This window comes from Lolium rigidum, chromosome 3 (assembly GCF_022539505.1).
Source record: "Lolium rigidum isolate FL_2022 chromosome 3, APGP_CSIRO_Lrig_0.1, whole genome shotgun sequence".
Lineage (NCBI taxonomy): Eukaryota > Viridiplantae > Streptophyta > Magnoliopsida > Poales > Poaceae > Lolium > Lolium rigidum.
The window spans coordinates 261212077-261226864 of record NC_061510.1 but is presented as its reverse complement, the minus strand read 5'-3'; the positions used below and the strand labels follow the sequence as shown (position 1 = coordinate 261226864).

General features: G+C 46.7%; 1 pseudogene; it reads right to left on the bottom strand.

Annotated features, from left to right (window-relative positions):
• Positions 1–137: 137 nt before the first annotated feature.
• LOC124696445 lies at positions 138–7503 on the bottom strand (annotated as a pseudogene).
• Positions 7504–14788: the final 7285 nt, after the last annotated feature.

Below are 14788 nucleotides of genomic sequence, written 5' to 3'. Positions count from 1 at the left end.
GAATGGAGCATGAGATGGCTTTTTTTAAGTCCTTACAAGTCAAACTTATCATCGTACATGGACCAAAATGCAAAGGGATTTAAACTACAACCACTCGCAAAAACAAACATGTAAAACATAAAACTATATCACTTAGGTTATATCAGCCCGGATGTGCTACCTTAACACAGTTCTTCCGGTAAGTTTTTTTTAGAAGGAAGCGGAGAATCAAAACAACTGAGCATAAATCAATATACATAACATCATCTAAAAATAATAATACATGCCATATATACAGGAGACAAATCTACCCTATCACACTATTTCAGCTATTAATGTGAAAGAGGGCCAGGCAGGCCACATAGGCCTGGGTGTTCTATCGTTGTGATTTCATTTGTATCTTTGGTTTGGTACGTCGATGGGCTCCTCTAGAACTGGAGGCCTGCAGAAATATGCTGTTTTCATCAGTATGAGGCTCATTATGTTTTCAAATTCATCTCCACATGAGACTTAGCCTACCAACTGCAGTAAACTTACATGAATAGACCGTAAGATATCTTCCAGTTCTACAGTAATATCTGAGAAAACAGGTTGTTTATGTCAAATCAATTTACACAATCTCAGATGCACGCTTGAAGAGACCACCAATCTAAATCTCTGATAAACAAGAAGTTTTCAATTTGGTCTTTTTCATACTTGTATGTCCACTGTTAACAGCTGATTGCTCACTTGCATATTGGGCCGCTCACCAGGGGCCTGCTTGGTGCAGCGAAGCCCAATGTTGAGCACAGAAATTAAATAGTCCAGGTCATCTTCTTTGTGGCTGATCTTGAATTAATTCAGGTTTAACAATTTGTGATATCTTGGCAGGAAAATTCATCTCAACGAATTTTACGATATTTAGTCCATCTTTGAACATATCATCTGTAGGCCTCTTCCTAAGAATATTTCAAGTAGAACAATTCCAAAGCTAGGCATCACTACCAGTCGAAACATGTGGCCCCATGCAAGAATAATTTAATTCCAATGTTAGTATGAGGAGACGTTTCTCAATTTAATGACGATGATACCCGAATATAAAAATTGGAAATACCTGGAGCAACATATCCAATAGTTCCATTAATTGCAATCAAAGAGGTTGAATATGAGTCATCAGGTGATGATACCACTGGATCAACTATGAACCTTGCAAGATCAAAATCTCCAACATGAGTTGTCATACTGTCATCCAAAAGAGTGCTGCTAGGCTTAATATCACAATGAATAATTGTTCCTTGGTTATGGTGTAGGTACTCTAGTGCATCTGCTACATCCACAACAATGCTTAGAGCATCTCTAGCAGATACCACAAAACAGCGAAAATCTTAAAATTTTCAGTTTTGTCGCCAAAAAATGCACCAAGTACCGCATAACAGCCTGACCCGCAAATATTTTGCAGGGAACCGTAAAAGGAGTCTCTCGCACACCAGATGTGCTGTTTTTTGGTCGATTATGAGGTAAACCGTAAAACTTTGCACGACAAAACTTTAGTCGAAGTTCAGTCAACTTGAGTCAAAGTTCACCGGACCGGTACCTACTCCGATGGAAATCTACTAAGCGGCCAAATCGCTGCCGTAATCCGATAATTTCAACCTATTCCAGCCGATTCCAACGACGAACCATGTTGAGGTGAGCTGACGCTGTCCATGCGAGGCAGAGATGCAGAGGTTTAGTTCAACAAGAAGCCGAACCGGTACCTACTCTGTCGGACGGACCTGCAGCTCCGTGTGCACACGTCTAGATAGCTAGCTACGGCATGCTTCAATCCATCGGGCAGCCGGCCGCATCCAGCCACGCGCCTAGCTAAAGCTATCTAGGGCCTAGCTTCAATCCATCGGGCAGCTTGTTAGCTAGCTGCTAGCACACGTGTCCTAGGGGCGGTGGCTGGGCAAGGTCGGGGCAGCTCGCTGGGCTGGGTCTTGAGTGACTCGGATATGCGGGGGATGCGGGGGAGACGACCGAATAGTCCAGCGCATATTCTGTTTTATGGTAGGACTATACGAGATCTGTTCCGCTGCGGTACCACAAAACGCATTTGCGGTATAGGGCGGTGGCCGGGCAGGGTCAAGGCAGCTCGCCGTGCCGGGTCTTGAGTGACAGGATATGCGTGCGATACCGGGGAGACAACCGAATAGTCCAGCGCATATTCTGTTCTCCGCTGCGGTTTGCGCGGTACCACAAAACGCATTTGCGGTTAACCGGAAACAACTTTTGTGGTACGCTTGCGGTACCTACTAGAGATGCTCTTTAGCCTTTAAGGCAGTGTAATGTGTATCAAGTCTAAAGAGCTCTCATAGCCTTGAGTTGAATACGAGTAATCAATGTAAATCTCCTCGGGCCATGAACTCGTACACTAGAGCTTAAGCATGCTGTTAGTATATGGAGTAGATTTCAATGCCGCACATTTCTTAAGGCATGACATTCTGCAATGAAGCTCTTTTGTCCTCCCCTTATCTCCAGGTTGAAGACTTATATGGCAACATAATTTCCATGACCAAGAACCCGTCTATTTTTTGCTGTTCATTTGATGTGGTAGCTATTTATGTTTTCTACTTTTTAAGGGCTCTCTAGGTGTTCTTTGTGAGGAACCTCAATGCCAAGCGTAATTGGATTAAACAGATATAGAAATCACGATGATCAGCTGAAAAACAAAATGAATAGACAACTAACTCGTCTTTATTCACATTGCGAACTATTTAAGGCCCAAATATGGTCCGATGGAAAATGTAGTTGACCTTATGATATTTGTTGGTGGATCACTTGGAAGCTATGCATTGAGCCGCCTTGTGGCCATGAGTTACCAAAAGTTCCAGGATCTTATGGGCTACCACAGTTTAGGATGCGTGAACTTTTTTGGGGAGCTCTTCCTTCCGTGGTTTGTCTATCTTCTGTTTTAAGAGACAAACTACCGAAGGAAGAGTTCCCCCAAAAAAATGCATGTATCCTGAACTGCGGTAGCACATAAGATATTGCAACCATCGGCCGAAACCCTATTTGGTAACTCACGGCCACAAGGCGGCCCAATGCATAGCTTCCAAGAAATCCACCAAGAAATTTCAAAAGGTCAACAATATTTTCCATCGCAGCATATTTAGGTCTCAATTAGTTGTCTATTCTTTCGTCCTACAGAGGATCGCCGCGGTTTCTATCTCTATTTAATCCACTTACGCCTTCGCGCACACAAAACATCCTCGCAGCCCTTAGAAATTAGAAACTTTGGGATAATTTCTATCAAATGATGGTGAAGACATAGATCCCTTTTGTTGGGACCTCCCCCACCAGATGTTAAATGACAAATCTAGTTGCTCAAGGTATTCTAGGTAGCCAAGAGACACTAGAATTAACCCAGCAATATAACTGTGAGAAAGGCTGAGAATTATGAGGAAAAATGTAGTGGAGATGCTTCCACTGAAAATATTCCAGTCCAACTTGATATCTTACAAACTTCCACACTCGCCCAAAGTGCTAGGAATATCTCCAGATAGCCTAATTGATGAGAGTTCTAGATTTGTGAGTTGTTTCGCACTACCGATGTCACTAGGAAGTTGTCCATCAATGTTGTTATTAGATAAATAAATTTACCTTAGTGTTGGAACTCTAAAGATCCCGTATGGTGCTCCGCCATGAAGATTGCTATTTATTCCTAAAACGGTCAGGTTACGAAGGTTTGATATGCCGGAAGGGAAATCCCCGCCAATTGATTTTGTCTCAAATATGGATTTTGAAGCTGACTTGAAAGGTCACTTAATGAACTTGGTATGCAGCCTTCTAGATGATTCCCTCTACCGAGAAGGCACGGAGCTTAGAACAATTGGTTAAGCTATTCATAAACTCCCAGTCTTGATTGCTACGTGCTTGGAGTTTATTGAACTCGAGATTAACCATGCTAGTTCGTAAAGTCCGCCAATGGATCTAAGCACCAGATCCTGTGAAATTATTACTTAATATACCCAAAATATGTATGTTGGATGCATTTATCAAAGAAGTTATTGGCTAATGCAAGCACTTGGAGATTGGGTAGAGGGGTACCAAGATTGGATGGTACCTCACCACTTAAACGATTTTGACCAAGGTTAAGGGAAAACGAGAGCGGAAAGGTTCAAGATAGCTTGCCGAAACCTGCCTGTCAATTGATTGCTAGCCACATTGAGAATATGCAGCCCAGTGCAACTTTGCAATCTCATTTAGAATGTGGGCGTCAATATTATTGAATGCAATGTTAAACTGGTTTAGCTTTGTGATTTGGCCGGAAAAGAAGGGATGGTTCCACTAAGATTGTTAACCGAAAGTTGCAGCCGCTTGAAGGAATGAGGCAAATCTGTAGGAATTTGCCCAACTAGTCGATTTCTATCCAGCCATAGTGTCTTGAGGTTGGAACAATTTTGCAACTAGGTATCTCCCTTTAAGCATGTTATTGCTCAAGTAGAGGTTCTTGAGGTGGTGCAACTGACCAAGGGATGAAGGAATTTCCCAGTAAACCAATTTGTAGAAAGGAATAGATGTTTTAGGAATGTTACGTTTCCAAGTGAAAGAGAGAGATTTTCCAAACCAAACCTCGGTTTGTAAGGTTGAGAGAAGTGGCATGTTGTGGATTCTTCATCTTGCAATGAACACCTTCCCAACTGCAAAAGTAGGTGCTCTCATTCCGCGACATCTAGGATTGCTTTGAATTGAGGATGATTGCATTCTTGAATTGAAGCAAGTGGCAGTCAGTCTATCTCACCGCAAACAATGAGCCCCAAGATAAACTGCATGATTGTAGTAACCTTCATGGTTGGCTAACCTTCTTTGTTGAAGAACTTGATTATATGCAAACACAAAAAACAAAGGCATTTTTAGATAGCCAATTTCAAATGCTAGCAAACATCCATTTGTGCCATGTGAAGTACCTCTAGGACTGTAGTTCAATCCTTCCCTCTGGACTTGCCTACTGTCTTTCTGCAAGTCAAATAGAAAGACGAAGTGAAATTCCAGCCACTACAAATTTCGCACGAGAACCATACTTCAATAATGATCAGATTTGAGATATCTGAATTTTCTACGGTCCTGCAATCATTTATGAGCAAATAAGATTCGCTGTCTTCTTTTGATTCATGAACCTGTAACCTAAACTACTGAACCATATGTTAGAAAAGCACACTTGGATATGGATAATGTGTGATGCATATGGCGGATTCTGACATGATTCGTCCCAAATTGTGATTAGGAATCGTTATGGTGGAGTATATAGATTTCCACCATCCGGATTGAGCTAATCATACTACAGGTGGGAGTGAGCAGATGTGGAAAAAGGTGGAAGGAGATATAAGATTAAAATATGTTCCCACAAAACTTGTGGTGAGACCTCTTGTTGTCATTCGAATTAACTAATGAGCAGCATGGAAATCCTCGAAGGAGCTTGCTAAGCAATTGGACAAAGTTCAACAGAACTCTAGATGCCAACAGTTTACAGAACTCAAAAGTTACTAGAGATTAACGCACATTGAGTTCATGACCAGCATCATCCTTCCAGTGTTTGAAGATTGCACAAACATCCCAAAAAACAGAATCATGTCATCTGAACTGCATCGGAAACATTAAAATCATGTGTGATTTGGTTGTAGAACATCCATAGCTACAAGTAACAAGTAACGAGCTGCCTAATTACACCCTCTATTTATAAGCATGGCAAAATCTACTTCTGAGAAGAGGTATTGAAGTAGTTAGCCTTTTAATAGTTTTTTTAAGAGACGATGTAATTTTTCTACATAACTAGCGATAGCGACTAACGACCCGATTTTCCAAAAGAAAAGGGAGAAAGTGAAAGCATACGCATATAACTTTGTAAGACGACAACTTCGTGTCCATTCGCTGTCCTGTTTAGACGATGACATCAGGATATCTTGAAACAAAAATCTCGACCACGCACCCAGATGTGTGTCATTTTGTATCAGAAGCTAGTGTCAAGGTGACAAAACAATTCTTCATAGGGGACAACAGAGAGCGGCGGCGAGCTTTGACTTCTCAATCATGCTGCCTGCCTACTGGCCGAGCACCACAGATAAGTTGTGAACATGGTTAGTGCCGGCCCTGACGCTCCCAGGTCAAGATTGACGGTGTAATTAGTATTCCCACCTAAGACCCAAACATGGATGCACAGTTCCACACACATTCTCTATATTCATGAGTCATGACGAGAATTCCATGTCATATCTGAATCCAAATCTCTAGCAGTAAACACTAAACAGATCAAGAAGATGATACCGTCCGATTTGGTGAGGGGCGCACGACTATCGGACCGGCAAGGTTTCTACTTCTAACAATCTCGTGAAAAAAAAGTACTGGTATAAGAAAAGTCGGTAAATCGGAAAGAGAAAACTTAACAGAACGTCTCCTCTCACCCTCCTCCGTGAGCACTACCTTCTCCCTCGCCGCCCCTCCGCGGCTGCGCCGCCGCTATCTCGTACCGGATGTGGAACGAGTGAGGACCTAGGGGGCGGCCTGCGTGCGCAGTGGCCGGAGGAGGCCATCTATGATGGCGGCGGAGAGGAGAGGGGCGTCCGTATCACGTCTCAGACCTTTGACCAATTGACCCCACATTCTTTTAGCAGACAGCCCAAACCCTAACCCAAATTCTAATTAGCGTGCTGAGCGTCCCCCGGGGGATTTGATCCCCCGATCCCCCGGGTCGACAACCGCACGATTGACGCGATCGAACCGCCCACTAGTCTATCCGGGTCAACGTTCCAGAAAGAATAAAAAAATAAAACAAAAAGCACCCACGAGCCGTCATCCCCCCGATACTTCCATCGCCCGCATCGGCAGCACCGCCGCCGCCCGCCGTTCCATTGTGGCGTCGCCGGAGAAGCCCGCCATGGCATCGCCGGAGAAGCATGTCGTGGCGTCGCCGGAGAAGCACGTCGTGGCGTCCTTGATGCTGCAGCCCTCCTCACTGCTCCACCTTCCCCATCCGTGCTCTCTAGTCCATTTCGAAAAAAATCCGTGCTCGCTAGTTACTGTTGCTCCTCCGTCTGCAGCGGCCGCTGCCGAAGAAGCCTAAGTGCATCGTCGATGCAGCAACAAAGATCAGCATGGTGGCGCAGCAACGCCCGGTGGTCCATTGTAGCAGGGTCGATGCACCTTCGGAGCAGTTGCGTCGTGCCTTGGTAGCAACGCCCGGGAGCTCCGACAGCAGCACCGCCGGGCCATTGTAGCAAACGCCGGCGGCCGATGGCAGCAACGCCACCACGCCATTGTAGCACGCCGGCGAGACTGGCAGCAACGCCGTCGGGCCATTGTAGCAACGCCACTGCCCGCAGGCAGCAACGCCGGCACGCGGTTGTAGCAACGCCGGATGCCCGCAGGCAGCAGCGCCTCCGTGCGGTTGTAGCAAAGCCGGTGGCCGCTGGTAGCAAGTCCGGCCGCCCCATGTAGCAAGGTTGGCTGCTCCTGGTCCACCATGGCAGCAGCGCCCACGACTGCGCCAACTTCTGCAGCAGATTCCATGGAGGCGACCACGTCCACAAGCTATGCACGAGGCCTAGTGAACCCCGGCATGGAGCACGCATGCGCGGAGTGTGGGAGAGGCAGCAGCGACCTGGCGAGGATGCGGGCGAGCTCCGACTGGGAGACGAGCGGCGAAGCAGGCTAACTCCGGGAGGTGGAGCTGAACTGCGGTGGTGAGTAGGAGGTGCAGACGGGAGGGAGGAAGGGGAAAGCAATGGAAGCAGAGGATGTGGATGAGAACCCACCAGAAAAGATAAGGTTGTCGTGGGCTGTTGCTGCCTTCATAGTTCATACGCGTGGAGGGACACGCGTCAACCGTACAAGCCGGAGGAAGCGACGCGCACAATACCCCGGGGTTCCGAAGCGTTTTCCATCTAATTAATGCCAGAGCACTGTGTAGTCTTAGACGGTGCTCCCTACTCGCGCCCGTCCGATCCTCATCTAACGGTCTTCCTGAGGCGGTGGGTGAGACTCCCGCACGTGGCCAGGTTGTAAGGCACTGGTCTTCGTCTCTCCCGTGAGGCCGTGACTTCATCTGGAAATCTCATCTCTTTCCAGCATCAGGAGTCAGGACCGTGAGGCGGGCAGACGGCTATGCTACGCTTCCAATGGAAACCGTCGGCGATTCGTCCGCCCGGCCCCGGCGCGCCAGACCTCCGCCGGCGACTCGTCCGCCCGGCCCCGGCGCGTTCGACCTCCGCCGGCGACTCGTCCGCCCGGCCCCGGCGTGTTCGACCTCCGCCGGCGACTCGCCCGCCTGGCTCCGGCGCGTCCGACCTCCGCCGGCGACTCGCCCACCCGGCCTCAGCGCGTCCGACCTTCTCCGGCCACTCGCCCGCCTCGTCCCTGCCCTCTCTACCCCCGTCGGCGACTCACCCTTTCCCAGTGCGCACGAGCTCCGCCGGGCACGCGCGTGATGGAGGCGGCGCTCGACGCCGACTTCCTTTGCGGCGGAGCAGCCGCCAGGAGGCCGTCCCCTTCTTCACGGCCATAGTCTGGTAATTTAGATGTATTTTTTCTTTTTTATACATCCACAGTTGTTATTTTTACATTCTCGAAAAAAGATAAGAATCACAGACAAGAGTTGTAAGTTATGAATGTATTCTTTTTTGCAACAACTGGATCAAGCGGTGGTTTTTAGTTCCATCTGGTGCATTAGGATGTAATTTTTCTACTTTTTTTACATCCAAAATCTTGAATAAATCAAGGTGTAAAACACTGTTTGTGATCTCAGTTTTGATGATTTTACATGTAATTTTTATATTTTTCTACATCCATCGTTAAGGTTTTTACATCCTCAAGTAAATCAACGAAATATGAGCAATGAGTTGTTTTACTAATGAATGTAATTTTTTTGTAAAAGTTAGATGAAGATTGTCCTTGTTCACTAACAGGACACGGGTTGGCAGATTGCACGTGCAAAGAAATATAGAGGATCAAAACTGTTTTTTTTAAGTGTGGCCAGATTTGCATGTGCGAATGTGGGTATGTGTTGCTTTTCATCCGGGTGGCCCGGTTTTGACCAAGCCCAGAGCAGATAATGGTAGCGGTTCTATTTTCGGTTACCTGTCACTGTCAGCTTTTAGGCCCACTTCTATTTCGGGAAAAAAAATTGTTCCGACCGGGGGAGCACTGTGGTAGACTAACCGGTGCCTGGGCACTGTGTAGCATCATCCAAACCCTAAACCCCAAATAGGCAAATACACATATGGAGGCCACCCAAAAATTATTTACGAGCTGAAAAACAATCCCGACCCAACTGCATCGGAATATCCTTGTCCTCCGGGTAGTTGCTCGGGTCGAACCGCGGCACCGGGGCGATGCGCTCCAGCTCGACGCCTCGCTGAAGCTGAAGCAGCGCGGCTACAGATCCCGATAGAAACGTGATTTGCGCCGCTTGAATGCGCACGGCGGCTTGCAGCCTATCAGAGGTTGTTAAATACCCTGTATGATTAGTTGTAGTATTGGTATAGGTCTCCTGTATATACGGTGTTGTATCTGTACCTGTATGTCCGATGCATATATAAACACACCTGGCGACTGGCGACCCTGTTTAGGGCAACGCTTCTATTACGTTTAATATGGTATCAGAGTTGTTCCAAACACCTCTAGGTTCAACCGTCGTCGCCGCCGCCTCTCCGATATCGTTCGGATCTTCCTCGTCGATGAGTGTTGCGGCGCTGAACATCACCTCTCAGAGAAACTCAACCGAGACAACTTTCTCCTTTGGCAAACTCAGGTTCTCCCGGAGATTCGAGGAGCACAACTTTTTGGCTATCTTGATGGATCAATCCCGGAGCCTGTGAAGGAGTTGGAGACCAAGGATAAAGATGGGGCTGTGGTGAAGATTCCCAACCCTGAGTATGTGCGCTGGGTTGCACAGAATCAGGTTGTTCTAGGGTTCCTTGTGAGGAACATGGCCCGGGAGGTGCTCACCCAGATGGTGGGCCTTCTGACCTCCGCTGAAGTGTGGAGGGCTGTTGTGCAGATCTTTGCCGCACAGTCGCAGCTCTCGGATCGTCCATCTCCGCACGAAGTTAAACCGAGTGTCTGGAAGGAGGGAAGTCGGGCCAAGTATACCTAGATGAGATCAAGGGCTTAGCCGATGAGATGGCAGTCGCTGGTAAGCCTATGGACACAACGGATGTGATTTCATACATCCTTGCGGTGGCTCGATGAGGAATATGATGGATTTGTTGCAGCCATCAACGCATTGCTCAAGGCAAACAAAAACGTCTCTCTCGCCGATGTGTACTCGTAGTTCATGACATATGAGTCTCGCTTGGTGGCGAGAATGATCGGTGATGGAGCATCCGTCAATGCGGCGACTCGTGCTGGTCGAGGCCGTGGGCATGGACAGTACGGGCAGTATCATGATCAACAATATCAGTATCGTGATCAGTGGTCAGATTATGATCGTGGCTATGAACAGCGTAACAACCGTGATGGATATGGTGGTAGATACGGTGGTGGCCGTGGCAATGGTGGCGGGCGTAACCCGTGTGGTGGTCGCGGCTATGGTGGTCTCAGCAATGAAACATGCCAAGTCTGCGGCAAGGAGGGTCGCACTGCCCTCAACTGTTGGAAAAGGTTCAAAAAGGGCTATCAAGGTCCTGACAGATCTACTGGTGCTGCCTATGGATCCGGTGGTGGCTCTAGTTCTGGTTCTTATGGGGTATACACAAATTGGTATAGTGATTCTGGTGCAACAGATCATCTTACCAGTGAACTGGAGAAGCTGCATGTACGTGATCGTTACAATGGGAATGAACAGATTCACACGGCCAGTGGTACGGGTATGGATATACATCATGTTGGTCATTCTGTTCTTCATACCCCTTCCCATGATTTGCATCTCAAAAATATATTGCATGTTCCACAAGCTTCTAAAAGTCTCTTATCTACTAGCCGCCTAACCAAACACAATCGTACCTTTGTTGAATATTGGACTAATTCTTTCTTTGTCAAGGATCGGGACACGAGGGAAATACTTCTTCAAGGTAGATGCGTGGACGGTCTCTACCCCTTTCCCAAGGAATCATCCTTGTCTCTCCCTGGTCGGCAAGCTCATGGTGTCGTCAAGTCTTCATCTTCGTTATGGCATAGGCGTCTAGGTCATCCATCTTCGGTGATAGTTCATCAAGTTCTTAGAGACAATAATATTCAATTTAGTGAGTCAAATAAAGAGTCTGTTTGTGATGCTTGTCAAAGGGCCAAGAGCCATCAACTACCCTATCCAAAGTCATCTAGTGTGTCCACTTTTCCACTTGAACTTGTGTTTTCTGATGTTTGGGGTCCTGCTCCAGACCTCAGTTGGAAGATATAAATACTATGTTAGTTTTATTGATGATTTCAGCAAGTTTACTTGGATCTATCTCTTGAAAAAGAAATCTGATGTGTTTTAGAAATTTCATGACTTTCAGCATCTTGTTGAGCGACAGTTTGATAGGAAAATTGTTGCCATGCAGACTGACTGGGGAGGAGAGTACCAGAAACTTAACTCTTTCTTTCAGAAAGTAGGTATATCTCACCTTGCCTCTTGTCCTCATGCACATCAGCAGAATGGTCCAGCTGAGCGCAAGCACAGGCATATTGTTGAGATTGGCTTATCACTTCTTGCCTATGCATCCATGCCACTTAAGTTCTGGGATGAGGCGTTTCTTACGGCCGTTTATCTTATTAATCGGCTTCCTAGTAAAGTCATTGACTCAATAACACCTCTTGAGCGTCTTCATGGTGACAAAGGTGACTATTCCTTTTTGCGCATCTTTGGATGCGCATGTTGGCCAAATCTCCGTCCATACAATAAGCGTAAGCTAGAATTTCGCTCTAAGCAATGCGCCTTCCTTGGGTATAGTGCTTTGCACAAGGGTTACAAATGTCTTGACATTTCCACTGGACGTGTTTATATCTCGCGTGACATTGTCTTTGATGAGAGTTTTACTGTTTGCTTCACTCCATGCCAATGCCGGTGCACAGTTAAAGGCTGATATTCTTCTACTTCCATCTGAACTACAACCTATTCATCTGCATGATCATGAGGGGCATGAATTACAAATTGACAATGATGCTAATCCTGCTGACCATGTTGTTGTTGAGTCATCTATGCAGGAATCTGCTGAAAATTCTGGACCAGGGGGCTATTATGATGATTTTTCAGGCCATGGCACGTAAAACCGGAGACGATTCTCCCGCCCAAAGTCCGACAGCATCAGCCCCGGGATACACGTCGCGATCAGCCTTGGGATCTGCCTCTATAGCGTCCGGTGTTGTCTCCCCTGGCGTGGTGCGCTCTGGTTCGCCCGTCGTGTCTCCGGATGGGTCCCGCGAGTCTGCAGGCACGCGCGTGTCAGTGGCCGATGGAGGATGTTTTGTGGTGGTCTCTGATGGCACACCGCAGTCTACAGGATCGCCTGCTCCGGCCAGCAATACCTCCTTTGCATCTTTTGATCCCTCGGCAGATTCTGCGCCTAACAATGTTGTGGTCTCTCGTGTGCAGCCTGTGCCTGCTGCTGATTGTCCGCGTACACGCAGTCAAAGTGGTATATCTCAGCCTAAAATCGTTACAGATGGTCGTATTCGGTATGGCAGGATACGGTTTGCTAATTATTGCAAGCACCTGGTGAACCCACAACTCTTGATGAAGCATTTGCTGATCCTAAGTGGAAGTATGCAATGGATGAAGAATATATGGCCCCGAAGAACAACCGGACACTGGCATTTGGTTCCCGCTATCGTCGGCGTGAAATGTGATTGACTGTAAGTGGGTTTATAAGGTCAAACATCGAGCTGATGGACCTACTGATCGTTACAAGGCTCGTCTCGTTGCAAAAGGGTTCAAACAGCGTTATGGCATCGATTATGAGGATACATTTAGTCCTGTAGTCAAAGTGGCGACCATGCGACTGGTTCTTTCTTTGGCAGTTTCTCGAGGGTGGCATCTTCGTCAGCTTGATGTAAAGAATGCATTTTTTGCATGGTATTCTGTAAGAAGAAGTCTACATGAGACAGCCACCTGGTTATGAGGAACGTGTTGGTCATATTTGCATATTGGATAAAGCTTTGTATGGGCTCAAGCAAGCACCTCGTGCTTGGTACTCTCGACTCAGCTCTAAGCTATCTTCTATTGGGTTTTCTGCTTCCAAGACTGATACTTCTCTGTTTTTCTACAACAAAGGGGGAGTGTCTATATTCATGCTCATCTATGTTGATGATATTATTGTTGCTAGTTCATCAGAGAAGGCCATGACTAGTCTCCTTCATGATATTGCTATGGATTTTGCCTTGAAGGATATGGGAGCATTGCATTATTTCCTTGGGATAGAAGTGAATATGGTTCATGATGGTATTATTCTCTCTCAGGAAAAGTATGCTAATGAGTTGTTGAGCCGAGTAAATATGAGCATTATCTGCAAGTCTGTTGATACTCCATTGTCTATGTCAGATATATTATCAGTGAATGATGGCGAGTTGTTCAGTAGGGATGATTCCACTCATTACATGAGTATTGTTGGAGCCTTGCAGTATATTACTATGACACGACCTAATATTGCATTCTATGTGAATAAGGTTTGTCAGTTTCTTCATGCACCCACTACTGTTCACTAGGCAACTGTAAAACGAATCTTGAGATATCTTCATGGTACTATATCACTTGGACTGCGGTTGAGCAAGTCTAAGTCCAATGCTGTTAGTGCATTCTCTGATGCTGACTGGACATGTTGTCCAGATGATAGAAGGTCTACTGGAGGATTTGCAAGATTCTTGGGGTCAAATTTGATCTCATGGAGTGTGAGGAAGCAGGCTATTGTTTCTAGATCAAGCACAGAGGCTGAGTATAAAGCCTTAGCAAATGCCACAGCCCGAAGTTATTTGGGTGCGTAGTTTACTCGCCGAGTTGGGAGTGTCGCAGAGATGACCGTGTCTTTATGGTGTGATAATATTGGGGCTACGTACCTTTCGCTAATCTTGTGTTCCATGCCGAACAAAGCATATAGAGATTGACTATCATTTTGTTCGAGAAAGAGTAGCTAAGAAATTTTTGGACATACGGTTTATACCTTCAGGAGACTAAGTGGCTGATGGTTTTACAAAGTCACTGTCATTCAGACAGCTGGTAGTGTTTAGACGCAATCTTAACTTAGATAAGTTATGATTGAGGGGGAGTGTTAAATACCCTGCATAACTAGCTGTAGTATTGGTATAGGTCTCCTGTATATACCATGTTGTATATGTACCTGTATGTCCGATGCATATATAAACACACATGGCGACCCTGTTTAGGGCAACGCTTCTATTATGTTTGATATAGGTAACGGTAGGAGTCAAGAATGCGTTGGAGGCCCAACGCTGCCGCTCGAGCTCCATGGCGGCGGACAGCTTGCAGGCGTGGGGAAAGGGGATACGACGCCGTCCACTCTCCCTCTGTTGCAGCCTCCGTCGGACACCATGCAGTTTCCGCGCGCGAGGATCTGCCTGATTGCTCATCGGAGTCTCGAATGCGCGCTGCAGATTTGTCATCGGCAGGAGTGGAAGCGGCGGCGAGGCGAATGGGGTTTGACCAACATCGGGGTCTCCGAACGAGATATATAGCGACCGAGAACGGTTTTGGGCCACGGTCTGGAAAACAAATCCAGGCCAGACCACCAATGCAGTGTCTAGCCTGTCCAAAAAAACAGCGAAAACCTGCATATCAGCCCAAATTGCTATATGGGGGTCGATATGCGGTGTCTGCTAGAGATGCTCTTACGCTATCTCCAACTGACATAGGCATCCCAAATGGGCC